We start from the raw sequence: 14,956 nt of genomic DNA, 5'->3' as shown, positions 1-14,956 counted from the left end.
GTACACCATGGGGTTAGCTCACCATACTTGGCTTTAATCACGTCTTTCCAGAAAGCCTTCCCTCCTCAATGTACCTCCACAGCGACTGATTCAGAAGACTTCCATTTTGCAATTCCAAATTTCTAATAGCCANNNCCCACCCACCAGTCTTTGTTAAGGAGTTCAGCCTTCCAGTTTACCACCGGAGAGGAGTTTAGATTCCCTGAAGGGACCTCCAAAGGTTTATCTTGGAGTCTATGTCTGGGAGCGACAAAAATTTGTAAGATATTATCTAGGCTGTGTCCTGAATCAAATCCTTTCTTAAGCGTAAGGGTTATAAGAAAGTGGAAAACTAGTATCTTTAACTATACAAATTTTTATAACAGCTTACCCCACACCCCCTCACGAAAAAGAAAAAAAAAAGATCTATTGTATTAATACCTTATTGTTTTATGTGCACTAACGTTCACCTTTTTTTTGGGAGAAGCAGACAAAGATCCTCACTTGAATCCTGACAGTGTCCCAAGAAGAAAGAGATCAAAGCTTAGACAAAGCATTTTGTCACCTGCTCAAAGACTCCAGAGGACACTTGATAACAATCTCCAGGCACCAGACTTTGAAATAATATCTGACGGAGATGAACCTGTTACTCTAATTTATGCAAGGAACAAATACATTCCTCCTAATGAGATTGGTCTTGGAGCTATGCTGCTAGTATCACCAACAACTACTACAGAACACTCGATGCCTCTATCAGCAACGGCAGAAGATACTGTCTCTTGTTCAATGGATGTTTCTTAATAAAATTCATCTATAAGTGAACTTTTAGATGCATGCATAACATTCAAGTTGGTATGTGAAACCAGCTCTTATTGTCTAGCTAGTGCAATGTTGGCTAAATACAATTTGGGCTGTTCCAACTTTACGGATTTCCCCAACAGCAACGCGCAACAGTCTGGGTGTTTTGAGACCATCTAGTTTGTCTTGTTCTGGATGTTTGTAGTTTCTTCCGTTTTATTGGATGGAATTTTTAGACATGTCAATTCTGCTTTTTGGATGCATTTAATATGTCAAATCCAAAGTCTATCACGCGTGCTTACCTACAAGTTTGTAAGTTGTGTGGACTACACGGTAGACTAAAATTGTAACATCACAAAGGCCATTTTGACTTACATATGCTTGACATTACAACTGTAATGTCTTGCATTGTACTTGTTTAAGGAGAAACAACAATGTACTAGATCATGTGGCTATGCAAAATGAAACTACTGGAAATGAGGATGGAAAAGCAAATGCATGTGAAAATAGACTCTTTCCACATCATATGGATACTACATCAGGTATGTCAATAAATTGTTCTAAAAATGCTGCTTCTGTATATGGAGATGAACATCCTATTATTGAAGAAATAGGTATATCAGCCTCAGGATAAGGTATGCTCAACCACAAAAAGTTTAAAAATAAGTCTACCAAAAAGTCTCTTCGATCTCCTTTTAAGTTATTAGGACAAGTCGATAAGGCACTACACCTTCCAATAATAGCTACACTAAAGAGAAGCTAGAGAGCCATTATTAAATAATCCAAGAGAAATTGAAACCGAGAATAATTTAGTACTAAGTTTCATTAATGCCCCCAAGTGGCAACATAGCACTCTTCAAAATAAATTTATACTTTTATATTACTTAGTAGACTTTGAAGTAGTAAGAAGTAGACATAGTAAAAGTTAAACGACAACACTCCTTTGTGACATTCCACAATTTATATTGCTACTCTAGCAACAAACTTTGCAGAAACCAAAACAATGGATTAACTATTCACAACCATAAAACATCTTAAAAGGCCACGAAGTACTAAAACAAAAGAAAGGGGCGAAGAGAGTGAAATATATTACTTCCTTAGAAAAGGAAAATGGAACGTGGGAACAAATGTGAAACATTAAAATCTACCATTCTTTTGATCAGTGGCAGAGCAATGTAAGTAATGATAGCTGAAAAAGGAAACAGTGGGCATTATTCATGGGACTGGATAAGCATATCTTAGGATCCGGAGCATCATAGAACTAAAAAAGGCTACTTATGGGTTGTACCTTCGTATTCTTATTTTTTTTTTAAACATAGGATGCTTAATCTACAAATTTAATTATTTCTCTAAAAAGGAAGTAGAATTGATGGGAGATACAATTTTATGCCAAAAAAGACACTTTTATTTAAATTTTATGCCAATTTAAAGCAAGTACACTTTTATTTATTTAAAGCAACATAATAGCTGAATCTCACCTGACAAAATATTAGGAGCACATGAATAAAAGACTGCAGATCATTGAGACAGCATTACTCCAGGTGATATCAAATTCACTTTGTCCCATTTCATCTCATTCAGTCATCATTTATGTGCTATACAAACTCAATGCAATAAAGTCTAGCTAAAACCAACTTATCATCAAAAAATACATGTTACGGTTAAAACCTTATCATCAAAAGAAATCTACCATTGTCTTTTTCATCACTACTCATATCTACAAATTAATTACTTCTTGAAGTGACAAAAGATGTTCTCTTTAGCTTAAAGTATTTTCTATCCATTTGATTCCAGTATTTTAGCTGTATTATTTTAACATGTACATTCATAGTGCAATATTATCCAAAGTATGTACAAGTAATTGACATGATAAGTTTTAGTATGATTGCAACTATCACGATGAGTCATGGTAACCATGCTTGTTCAACCTGATAAAAGAAAATAGTAATCAGATAATCCCCACAGAAAAAAAAATTGTGCTAACATAGAGACTTGAAATTAGTGCTAGAAAGGAATCATAAAAAGTATTTCAAATTTAAAAGAATATGAGGACAAATCAAAGCACCGGTACCTGCTACTCTATTTTAGTAACCTTACCATTATGTCAACAAGGACTACAATCATAAGGAAAAATCCAACAATTTATCCGTAACTCCTCCATGTTTTTGTTTGTTCCACTTCATTGCTCTTTTCTTTTTCGTCAAGTAACTGAATCTATGTTTCCTTCCTTTGCATCTGTTGCAAATAACACATCTACTTCTGTCCCATTTCCTCTTAATCTCTTGGGTAACTTATCCCTCCATCAAAAAAAAAATGTAATTAAGAGGTTATATTTATATCCTTCGAGTATAAACATATTGATGCTTGAAACTGCACAACTGAGTCCATCTGGAAGATCAGCACCTAAAATCCTAAATGAGCAAAATGAATAGCTTCATTTGTACTAATTGCCAGAAAACTAAATCAGAAATCTTCTAGTTAAGATAACAGCTGCATTATAAATCATCCCGTTTGTGAGGTGTTTCCATTCATTCCAATAAACTGAAACAGAAAATGTGGAAAGCACCCGAAGTATAAACACCTAATAGACTCATCACACAGGGTAGAGACACAATTTGATCTGTTGAAAACACAATTCAAGAATCAGTTTATTTATTTCTACAGATACAATACACTTCTTAATTTGAAGAAACTTCTTCTTCCAAACATCTCTTTGGCTTTTATCTAAGAATTGACATGCCACCTCTGTTCTGTTTTTGATATATACAAGAAAATACAAATATACAAGTGTTTCCTCGTTGACAATCTTCTTTGCAGTCTAGAACTCAAATGGAGAATTTCAAACTAATGTTGATGTATGAATTATAGTCACAGCAAGTCAGGTAATAGTATATGTTAAATCTCTTTTGTGATTTGGTACATCCTTACATATTTCATGACTACTTGAGGTACCTTATTAGATTACTGCTTGATATTCATTGCTCTAGGTCTCCAGCTAGAAACTATATTCTCGAAGAGCTCGCTGTGGAGCAAAAATAGGACATACAGTGTAGAGACCTAGACGTCGACCACGGCTTTTGACAACCCAAGCTACATATCTGCTTAAATTTGTTTCGGTTAATAAATCTCCTTCGAGAAAGCTCTACAAAATTGAAATCAAAGAAATATCACATATTTGAAGACAGGTGTTTCTATATCTACCTACCAGCACCAACAGAATTATGCAGACATAGGCACATTTCAATTAAGTAATTTTTTTTATAACAGGAAAAATACCGAAGTTCCAAACTCGGTGGATAATGGGTCTGCCCCTTTACTATCCCCAATAAAGTTCTGTTAATTTACAATGGTATCTTGAGCACAGCTTCTCCTCCTCCCCCCCNNNCCCCCCCCCCCAATCCCCCAGCCCACCCCAAAAAAGGGCAGTGAATCATATTCCTATTGTTAAAATTCTATTGACTTAATTTTGCTATGCATGGAAAAAAGTTGAAATCATGTTGGGTACGTTTGGTATAAAGGAAAATGTTTTCCAAGAAAATGAGTAGTTTTCGTACTTACTTTTTGATGCTCGGCAAATATGCAGAAAACATTGTCCAAAAGCAGTTGTATATAATCTACGCAAATGCTACGGGGATGGGGATAGGTACGGGGCGGGGGGGGGGGGTGTTGGAGGCTGGGGATTAGGCAATTAGTGTGGAATTCATAATTTACCAATTTCAAAAATAAAAAAAAATAGTGTGGAATTCACTCAAGGAACTTGTTTTCTCTAATTCTACTAGGGAAGTCATTTTCTACATTTTTAAGGAACTTACTTTCCTAGAGATTTTTTCCCCAAAATTTTGTCCAACCAAACATGAGAAAATTGAAAAACATAGAGAAATCAGACCTAAGTATTGTGTTGAAGTCATTTTTCATTTTTGTCTCATAAGTTGAGATGGTAGAATCATAAAATAATCTCCATATGACTTTGATTTTCACCAAGGAGAGTTGTATTAGCAGAGGCTCTACAGAGGTGCTACCCGGTATCAATATTTTTTTAGTGTAATTTTGAAAAGGTGATAAACAAGAAAAGAAGCAAAATCCTTTTGGACAGATTTTAATTTAAGGAACAATACTTTCAATTTAGGATAGACTACGGAGGAAAGCATTTTGCAACAGACCAAAACGGAAACAAGGGGTCAGTTACAAAAGTTAATTGAGATGTTTCTCAACATTGTAGCCACATCATGATATTTTTCTAGCATGATCTTTGACGTTCAAGAAGTTACCCAAAACAACATATTCCATGCAGTCACATTCATAAGATGTAATGAGAATAGCATATAGAGTAAAAGAGGGAGGAGAATGTGTCCATCAGCTCTACAAGCACAGAGGAATCTAATCAATATGTAGTAAGGCAGAGCAGAAGGAACATATTACCTAAAATAGATTGTAGGTGCATTGAAATTTCAATAGCATATTTTTAAATTTATCTCTATGTATATTTTACCAATAATTCACATGAGTTCAGAAGTGACACTTTAACCACCCAAGGAGAGAAGTTCTCACACAGAAAATGGCACTTGCCACACATGAGTTTTCCAGGAAGATATCTCAAGTCTCAACAAGGATAGAAGATTTGAAACAGCAAATGACAATTTGGCAGTGGAAATGCAAAACCTGATCTAGTCATCCAACTACTCCACTTGTCCCCAAAACCCATCATCGACATAATAGAATCCAGAAATCCTAATTTCACATGATTATAAGCTTTCTTAAGATCCAAATTGCATAAAATACCCCACATACCTTTTCTTTCTAGAGTTCACCACTTCATTAGTCACAAAAGCAGCATCCAATATCTGTCTTCCTTCCATAAAACCGTTCTGAGAACTGGAGACCGTCTCATCCAGAACCTTTTTAATTTATTTGAAAGCACCTTAAATAAAATCTTGTAAATGCTTCCTACCGGACTAATAATGTCTATAGTCCTTTATACTTGTCACACCTTCCTTCTTTGGCACAATAGTAACAAAGGATGCATTAAGACTTTTCTCGAACTCCCCTGAATTCTGCATCGGTCACCAACAGCTCACATTTGACTATCCTCCAACATTGTTGGAAAAAAGCAAAAGAGAATCCATCAGGACTCGGAGCCTTGTCCCCCAGACAACTAACCACCGCTTCCCTCACCTCTTCTTCTATAGCCCAACCACTCCCTCACCCCCTCCCCTATTTGGTTAAATACTAGCGCCCCCCAGAATTTTGGTCTCCATCTGATATCTTTTAGTAGCCCAGTGACTCAGGCAATACATTTTTTAGCCATTTTATTCTCGTGACAGGGAAATTTCCCCATAGAACTAAGAAGAGATGTCTATAGATATTTCATCAAAAGACATAACATGGCATTCAACAACTTCTTTGCTAAATCCATACATGTGATCAAGTCACAATATGTCAGAAAGTGCAATAACAATTATCCTGTTACAATAAATAGACACATAGAAATATATACATTAAGATGCCAATAACCTATAGGTCAAGATAAAATACCAACTTATTCTATTTGGAAATACTTTGAAAATACTCTCCACACAATTTCTTCTTGTTCCTCTGTGTAAAAGGCAATGTGGTTAACAGAACACCAAATCTCAGGTAAGCTTCCTATAGACTTCTCAACATAACTAGAAAGCCGCAATCTGAAAGCACTTTTAAATAAATTTTAGGAATGCTAGTAAAGGCCAAATTAGTTATTTTCGACACCTTTGAGATTTATCCTACCCTTATCTTCCTGAACTCTAGTGTTCCATTGTTCTTTAGATGTTTTTAGCTGGTACAATTATCTAACAATAGTAGAAAAGACAGAACTTTTGACTACTTTGATGTGCGTTACTCGAGCTGAGGATCTTTCGGAAATAGTCTTTCTACCTCCACAAGGTAGGGGTCTGTGAACACTCTATCCCAGAGCCCTGCTTATGGTACTACATTGGGTTTGTTGTTGTTGTTAGCAGAGAAGATGAACACCTCTCATGGAATGTCGGAACACCTGTTACAGGTTCCTGCATCCAAATACAAGACCAGTGATCCAAAACAATTCAGTTTCTGGTAATTCATATTCGCTGCTGGTTTTGATTTTGCAAAATCTAGGTTCCACAGTTTTTAGTTACCAAAAAAATGAAATTCCTGATCCCTGTTTGATAAAATAAACCAAAAAATTGAACCGTGTGGTAGAAGGGAATATTCCCACCTCGAACCCTGAGTGAATTCCCACCTCAAACTTCAACAGTGTTGGTATAAGGGAAAATTTTAGAAAATTTCCCAGTCCCTTGGAATGATGATGACTTCTGTCCTTAGTACACCAGAAGTGTTTTCTTCATCCATGAAAAAGAGAACTACATAAACAAATTTTATAGTCCTGTTAAATTTTCCACTGTTTTACTTGGATTAGAGGAAAATATGGACTTTGTGCTGTATTATATCACCAAAAGGATACCCGTACTTGCAATCTTTGCATATGATATGTGTTTATCTTAAAATTTAGTCCATCAACCAAAGCATGCCACAAACTACTAAACAAGTCTCACATAAAATCCAACTTTTCACCTTTGGTATATCACTTGTAGGTTTGTATTTCGGTGGCAACATATGCTGACTTAGAGATGAATGTCGAATTATCAACAAGGATTTTCGTCTGATCGTAGTAGGGTTGTTAGAAACCTGCAACCAACAACAGTAGAAATTTTCATTATAGCCTACAACTTCTGTTTTCACGTTAAACATAAACAGTATGAGTTTAACAATAAAAGTGCAGCTATAAAAACATTATCATGTCTGATACTTTGGAGAGTTTATTTGGAACTTGGACAGCTATATTGATGTTTACATCTTATTGAAGAAATACTGAAATTAATTAGACTAAACCTACTTGATGCAATAAAACCAAAAACTGTCTTTCAAGGTGCATAACATTTATAGCACTAGTAATGAGGCATCCAAAACATCATGTAACTTCTAGTGAGTATGATACTTGGTTTAAGACCAATGAACACATCCAGCAGCAACATTAATTATGCTTAGTTGTTCAGAAATGTGAACTTACAGGTAAACTAGAAATTCCATACTGGATGGATGTTGCCAAATTCAGGTGCTCTACCGAGATTTGGACTGAAGGTTGTGTTTCAGCAGGAGGCGTAATTGGTCATGGATTCACTTCCATGATTCTAGGAAAAGCAGGAGGCATAATTGGTGATGGATTCACTTCCATGATTCTCGGAAAGTAAGACCTGCAAATATGTTAAGGTATAGCTGGTGCATGAGAAAGTACAAATAAAGGATCACAGAGGCAAGAAAAAGAAGAGACAGACCCCTCTTGGGCACCGATTTCTTGCAAGTAATTTTCAGCATCCAAAGCTGCCATGCACCCTACAAAAGCATGCCCCAAAAGAAAGAACAAAAAGAACGTTAAGCCATATGTTATCTCAAGAGAAACAAGAGGAGTCAAGACACAGTTTGTTGCACTCGAAGACAAAAGTGATAAACAAAGCAAAAGCACATGGATATAATCATCACAAATACCAAAGTACTGAGTGTCAAAGATGTTAAGGTTACCAATACGAGTATGCCAAGGATGCTGATACATATAGCAAGAAAATGTTTTAAAAAGAAAAAGGCCAGAGACAATTAAAAAAATAACAATCTAGGCACCAAAGACAAAGGTACCAACGTTACAAAGCCCACCCAACAGACATCATCTCACAAGGTTCTCACTTCTCCATATGTACACTGCATCCAACAGGCATCATATTTCTTTCCCAAGTACATAAGCATAATGTACAATGCAATGCTGAATGGAAAAGGCCAATAGATCATTGTTCAAGAACGTCTTAGTAGGATCTTGAGACACATATCTGTAAATTAGTAACCAGAAGAAGAATAAAACGATCAGGTTAAAACGTGGCTGTGGAGTAATAACTTAGGCAGTGGAAATAAACAGAATGTCAGGAAAGTCTAGAAGTCAAAATTAGGAATTTTATAACTCACGCAGTAAGTAAAACAATAAATGGTTAAGTTTGATACTCGCTGTTGGTCATTGATACTTGGCTGACCACCTCCTTGTCCAATTTCTGAGCAACTAGACCCTTCTGAAAAAACGGGTGCTAGGAGGATTAGTTACACGGATTACAATCCAACATACTATCAACCTCAAAAGAGCAAGGCAAACTGCACGAAGTACCTGTTGATGGGTGAGAAGCGTTGGTTGTTGGAAGTGTTGCTCCAACTTTAGGAGTCATTTCTGGCTGCAGAGGACCAAAGAACAAAGGCTGCAAGAGTAGCAATAGCTTAGATGTACAACACCACAGTAGAAGTGCTTCACCGATTTTATAGACCATAAGGTGTGTTTTATATTATTTATATATGACAGAAAGTCAATGGCAGAGAGGTATAAATGAGATCTAACTGCACATACGATCAGAAACACTTAGAAGTATTTTAACTAGCAGCAAGTGGAGTGCTTGAAACATAATGTCAATTGTGGATGGCCTCCTATAGTTAAAACAGGAGAGGGAGAAAAGTTCTTTTGACAAAACAGGAGTGGCCTGATAGTTTTGTTAACTAAGTATACGTGGAAGGTGACACTGAACATGGAGACAGTGGAGATTGTTATGTGATAGAGTGGCAGATGTTGATAAAGCCCATGGATTCCTTAATAGAGAAAAGGTGGATGTAGTGGAAGAACTCGAAGTTGGTTTTAAAGGTGAAAACGGCCTTGAATGGATCCATGGAGAAAGGAGAAACATCTGAGGCACTAGATTCAACTCTACTTCCAGTGCACAAGAGTTTATTAATGATGTGTTGGGGGAAATATATGGAAAATGAACAGCTGTGACTTCGGAAATGGGTAGATGCAGTTGCTGTAGAATTTTTCATTTTTTTGTGTCAAGCCCTGTTCTTTCCACTGCAAATGTACTTAAAATGGGAATAAAAAGGTTGATCAACAGTTGATTGGTTAAATACTAGTGATTTGAAAGGCCTAGTGTTGTCGATGACACTCCCTGTGTGTTGGAAACACTAAATGAAGACTAACATTTCTGACCTGCAAATTCACCCACCATGAAGTATAAAAAGTGTTAATTGAATGCAAGGTAGATTTCTTTGTTATCTACAGATAAGATAACAAGTTAAGGACACCTTTATTACCTAACTGGTAGTCCTCAAACCTCAACTCCTCCTGGCTTTTTTCTTGATAAGTCTGCATTCCACAAATGGATTGAATTTCTCCACCTCCGGGTCTTGTGCAATCTATCTCTAGAGTTGCAATGTATGATGTTGTTCTACTTCCTTTCAAACTAATACTAAATGCGGACTTTCCAAAACCAGAGCTCTTGAGCAAAGGGTATTGTACTTTCTTTTCCTAGTTTGCAAATTTGATCAAGATTGAACACTTAAGATATCTAAAAATATGAAGTAGGAACAAATAGTACTTAGTAGTATTTAAAAAAAGCTCGACAAGGATTTCAGATGAATATAGAACATATAGATTACAGAAGAGAACAAATTAAGGATACTTTTATCACCTAACTGGTAGTGCTAGAACCTCAACTCCTCCTGGCTTTTATCTTTATAAGTCTGCATTGTATTCCACAAATGGATTGAATTTTTCCACTACCAGGTCCTGTGATATCGTTCTCTAGAATTGCAATAGATGATGTTATTCTACTTCCTTTCTGATTAATGCCAAATGCTGACTTTCCAAAACCAGAGTTCTTAAGAAAAGGTGGTGTGTACTTTCTTTTCCTGGTTTGCAAATTTGATCAAGATTGAACACTTAAGATATCAAAAAATATGATGTAGTGATAAATAGTAGCTAGTGGTATTTAGTAAAAGCTCGACAAGGATTTCAGATCAATATAGAGCATACAGATTACAGAGCAAAATTCTCCCTCGAAACATTGATTAATCTGCTCCAATACATGAGAAAATGGACAATAAAGTTAACCTTTGCACCCTGACATGGATACTGCTGGTTGGCCAAAGGAGTATGAATCAAGTCTAGGGGTGCCAAAGTGTGAGTTGCTTGAAACAACAAATGCAGGAGCTCTTGGATATCCAAGTATGGAGGAATCTGAGACATTGACATCCCTGGACCACACTAGAGGTTCATTGGCCACACTAATAAAGTCATATTTCTTTCCAAATGTAGGAAAAGTGGACGAGCCCATATATACGGTTTGTGTTTGACCAGATGTAGCATTTGTTGCTGCATTAAAGTCTAATGGCCCTGCAGTTCGGAAAGCAGATTGAATTGATTTTCTAATCACTAATTAAAGATAACTACAAGCATGAATACCTGGCACAAGATCGGTTCTAGAAATTGTAAGCAATAACACTACCCACCATAAGAAATCCCACTGATGTACTGCAGTTATTACTAACATTTTTTAAGAAGAGTACAACTCAAGATGCATAGCTACTTCCACAAGCAGCAGATTTAGCTTTTCGACCAATTCCAAAGCCGCCTTGCTTCTCTAGAAAAGTAAATATGATATTTCTCCTTTCATGAAATTGGCAGTATTAAGTGTAGCATCTATTAATTCCAATCCTCACCTGGACCACAGGCGAGAAAGAATGCTATAATTAATCTCATTTGGCAAAGAAATCATTGGGAAAAACATATTCAAAGAGTGTGTGTAGGTCATTCCCTCTTTCCCATGCAATAGCCTATGTGGTCTTTCTTCTGAGACATAGGAATGTACCAAAATCAAGCTAGAAACAAAATTAAGTTTTAATTAATCTTTGAAAAATATGCAAGAAAGTTGAAAAATACGTTGTTAGAGTATATGAAAACAAATTCTTGTTATCAAGAACCACTTCCAGGTCTCAATCTTTTTTCCTTTTCTTTTCTTATAGTAGTGTTAATCTACGTCATGCCACTTTTCTTGGATCCGCGCTACATCGATAGTTGAACCTGATTTCAACTTAATTGATTCATATGTTTATGTAGTAATGTATCCACCTAGTAGACTATGTGTACTAATTAATACCAAGAATGTTCTCTTGGGATTACAATATATAGAAACAGATATATAATGGATTTGGATAAGGGGAAATTAAACGGCATAAAAAATATATCAACTAACAAGAACTAATCACAAAGAAAAGGTTACCAAGAAAAAGGAAGAAGAAGAGAGCAACATTCCCAGATTCAGTTTTCTGGAATCAAGAATGCAAGAAAGTGGAGAAATTGTGTTCTCAAGAACAATGTACGAGAATATGGAGATTGGACTGACCACGTAAACTATCAAGTAACAGGAACCACCATGCAAGTAATGAAAGAAAATTTACAAAAACTCATAAGCACAGGAGACAATGCATCAAAAGCCCTAAAGAATGAAATTTTACTCACTTGTAGCCGTGAATATCGACGACAGACAGACAAAACAAAGAAGAAGAACCTTTTGATTGTCAATGTTTTGGAATGGCGGTATATATATAGAGAGAAGAAGAAGAAAGGTTGCATAATCTTTCTTAACCGTGTTTAGCTTGCTGTTTAAACGAATATGCTTTAGGCTTATTGTTTAAGCTAATATCCTTCTTATATATAGTAACGGATTAAAAAACTGTTTTTTAATCCTCAAATATTACTTAAAATAAACTAGATACAAAAATTCAGACTTATTATTTTATTTTATGCAACAAAGATAGAATTAGGATAGTCAACTAAATATTTAAATATTTTTTATTGTTAATTATTTATATAATACTTTTCAAATAATATATGTGGCACATGTGATATTTAGATAGTGCATCAATTTTTTAAATATATTTGTTTAAATATTTTAAATTATTAATTATTGTGATTTATGTTGCATATGTGAAATTTAGAGAGTTAATCAATTTTTAATATATATTTTTAAACAAAGAAGAAGAAGAGCCATTTTGTTTTGGAATGGTGATATATATATAGAGAGAGAGAGAGGAGGAGAAGAAAGGTTGCATAATCACTACGCAGATATTAAACTGTAAGCGTGTTGATTGTTATTTAAGATAATATCCTTTCCTGCTTACTGTTTAAGCTAATATTATTTTCATATATAATAACTAATTAAAAATCACGTTTTTCCCTCAATTATTACTTAAAATAAACTATACACAAAAATCCATGTTTTTTTTAATTTTAATTCATGCAACATAGATAAAATTAGGAGAGCCAACTAAAATTTTAAATATTTTTTATAGTTAATTATTTATATAATATTTTTCAAAGTACTTTTCAAAAAATATACGTGGCACATGTGACATTTAGATAGTTCATCAATTTTTTAAAATATATTTATTTAAATATTTTAAATTGATAATTATTGTGATTTATGTTGCACATGTGAAATTTAGAGAGTTAATCAGTTTTTAATCTATTTTTTAAAACAAAGAAGAAGAACAACCCTTTTGTTTCGAAATGGTTATATATTTATATATATAGAGAGAGAGAGAGATGAGGAGGAGGAGCAAAAGAAAGATTGCATAATCACTATGCATATATTAAACCGTAAGCGTGTAGCTGATTTTTTAAGATAATATCCTTTCCAGCTTACTGTTTAAGCTAATATCCTTCTCATATATAATAACTAATTAAGAACACGTTTTCCCCCTCAATTATTACTCAAGATAAACTAGATACAAAAATCCAAGCTTATTATTATTATTATTTATTTTAATTTATGCAACATAGATAGAATTAGGAGAGTCAACTAAATTTTTTTTTATTGTTAATTATTTATATAATATTTTTCAAAGTGCTTTTCAAATAATATATGTGGCATATGTGATATTAAGATAGTTCATCACTTTTTAAAATATTTTAAATTATTAATTATTGTGATTTATGTTGCACATGTGAAATTTAGAGAGTTAATCAATTCTTAATATTATTTTTTAAAACAAATAAGAAGAAGAGCCCTTTTGTTTCGGAATGGTGATATATATATATATATAGAGAGAGAGAGAGAGAGAGAGAGTGAGAGAGAGAGAAGAAGAAGAAGAAAGGTTGCATAACCACTACACAAATATTAAACCGTAAGCGTGTTATTGGTTGTTTAAGATAATATCCTTTCCAACTTACTGTTTAAGATAATACCCTTCTCATATACTAATTAAAAAACATGTTTTTCCCTCAATTATTACTTAAAATAAACTAGATGCAAAAATTCATGCTTATTTTTATTTTATTTTAATTTGTACAACATAAATAAAATTAGGAGAATCAACTAAATGTTTAAATAATTTTTATTGTTAATTATTTATATAATATTTTTTAAAGTACTTTTCAAATAATATACGTGACACATATGATATTTAGATAGTTCATCAATTTTTTAAATATAATTGCTTAAATATTATAAATTGTTAATTATTGTGATTTATGATGCATATGTGAAATTTAGAAAGTTAATCAATTTTTAATATAATTTTTTTAAACAAAAAAAGAAGAAGAAGAGCCCTTTTGTTTCGGAATGGTGATATATATATATAGAGAGAGAGAGAGGAGAAGAAAGGTTGCATAATCACTACACAAATATTAAACTGTAAGCATGTTGCTGGTTGTTTAAGATAATATCCTTTTCAGCTTATTGTTTAATCTAATATCCTTCTCATATAGATTAATTAAAAAAAACGGATTTTTTCTCAACTATTATTACTTAATAAACTAGATACAAAAGTCCAGGCTTACTATTTTCTTTGTTTTAATTTATGCGAATTATACAAACGTGACAAATTATACAAACGCAGCGAATTATATAAACTCTAAGGGCCCGTTTGGCCATGCGATATGGTATCATGATATGGAATCATGATATGGTATCATGATATAGAATCATGAGATGAAATTGAAGGTTTGTTTGGACATGCGATATGAAATTTTTGTGTTGTATATTTTCTCATAAACATAAAAATCCCGTAAGTTGTAAAACTATTAAAATAGCCCTAATTATTTATTCAATCTTATCAAATAAACAAAAAATTACACAATCACATAATAAATTATTACAAAGTTATTTGTTCTCCACTTAAGTAATTGTTTCATCTAACTTTAATTTAATAAAAAAAATTAAACATAAATTGTACTTAATATGCTCATATCTCTCAACTACTCATACAAATAACCTATAAGGTAGGAAAAAAACATACATTAGTGAGTAAATAT

General features: G+C 33.8%; 1 pseudogene; it reads right to left on the bottom strand.

The window, feature by feature from the left end:
- Positions 1-6,166: 6,166 nt before the first annotated feature.
- Positions 6,167-11,192, bottom strand: LOC125852473 (nuclear pore complex protein NUP98B-like; annotated as a pseudogene).
- Between the last annotated feature and the right edge of the window lie 3,764 nt (positions 11,193-14,956).

This window comes from Solanum stenotomum, unplaced genomic scaffold (genome assembly GCF_019186545.1).
Source record: "Solanum stenotomum isolate F172 unplaced genomic scaffold, ASM1918654v1 scaffold35467, whole genome shotgun sequence".
NCBI lineage: Eukaryota > Viridiplantae > Streptophyta > Magnoliopsida > Solanales > Solanaceae > Solanum > Solanum stenotomum.
Note: the sequence above shows the minus strand (reverse complement) of the source record. Positions and strands in the feature narration are given on the sequence as shown.